This window comes from Oryx dammah, unplaced genomic scaffold (assembly GCF_014754425.2).
Source record: "Oryx dammah isolate SB20612 unplaced genomic scaffold, SCBI_Odam_1.1 HiC_scaffold_17, whole genome shotgun sequence".
In the NCBI taxonomy this organism is placed as follows: domain Eukaryota; kingdom Metazoa; phylum Chordata; class Mammalia; order Artiodactyla; family Bovidae; genus Oryx; species Oryx dammah.
Window position 1 is genome coordinate 38,699,748 of NW_024070201.1, and position 1,220 is coordinate 38,700,967.

The 1,220-nt window shown below is 41.2% G+C and overlaps 1 pseudogene; it reads right to left on the minus strand.

Annotated features, from left to right (window-relative positions):
• Window positions 1–532: 532 nt before the first annotated feature.
• On the minus strand, window positions 533–678 carry LOC120877167 (annotated as a pseudogene).
• Between the last annotated feature and the right edge of the window lie 542 nt (window positions 679–1,220).

Sequence of the window (1,220 nt, forward strand, 5' to 3'; positions counted from 1 at the left end):
AATAGTTGGCAACCTCCCCCTTTTTTTTTCCTTTCCACCTACCAGATGGAAATTCAGTATTAAAATAAAAACTTCAAAGTCTTCCTCCCATACAGCTTTAATATAAGAAAAAGTAGACTTTCATTTTATTTTAGACAAGAAAGTAGTATTTATTGGTGGGTGAGAGTAAGCAGGGGACGGCATCAAGGCTTTTATGAATGCAGGGCACAACTGGGGATGTATTCGACCCTACAGCTCTCCGTCTGGCATAAGCTACTTTTCTGCCCCCGAGTTTTCAAATTCATCCACGTTAAACTTAGTAAAACCGCACTTCTTGGAAATGTGGATTTCTGGCAGCCAGGAAACTTGAACTTGGCCTGCATAGGGCCTCAGTCACCTGCTCCTTGTTCTGCAACTTGGTGCCAATGGACATTACGACTCTGCCAATGTGGACCCTGGCCACTGTGCCCTGGGGCTTTCCAAATGTACTGCGCATATCTGTCTGGAGCCTAGACTGGGGACAGCATGCCAGACATGAATGTCCACTGGAAAGGGCTGTCTCCAAGGTTCCTTAGGGCAACTCATACAAGCAATACGCTGTTTGCATTACACTGTTGCATACACACTACATTACGGTCTGCAGCCATTGCACAGCAGGCCCCCATGGGGTAAAGAGGCAACCTACCTTTTAAAACACATTCCCACCACCATCCCTGCCTAGTCCTAGGAACTAAGGATCTATCTAATAAACAACAATTTTGCTATACTAGAAAAAAAGAATATGTTAAGACTTTCAGTCTACTTAATACTTCAGACCAGGTTTGGGGCATCCAGCTGTCTTCATTTGCAAGGCATTACGTATTTTCATATTCCACAAATGGGGCTATTGAACAATGATGAATGAATGAAATACAATGCAACTATTTTTAGTATAGTAATTATAATTAAAAGGCAGTGGAATGATAATCTTGCCCAAGCATGTCTGATATCTCCTTTCCATTTTCTCAAAACAATACTTTCCAGGTCTGACTGCAGAGACTTGTTGCTTGTTTCCCTTCTGGTGAAGAATAGGTAACACGACATTCTTTCTAAACCAAGTGAAATTGTGGTTTTTGGCTAGACACAATCCTCTTTTCTCCGTTTCTCCATTTGCACATTCTGGAGGATGAAATTTTCTTTCCATACATAGTGATAAATTACCATAAACCAAATTAGTTTCTTAGGAAAGTAACCCTATTATC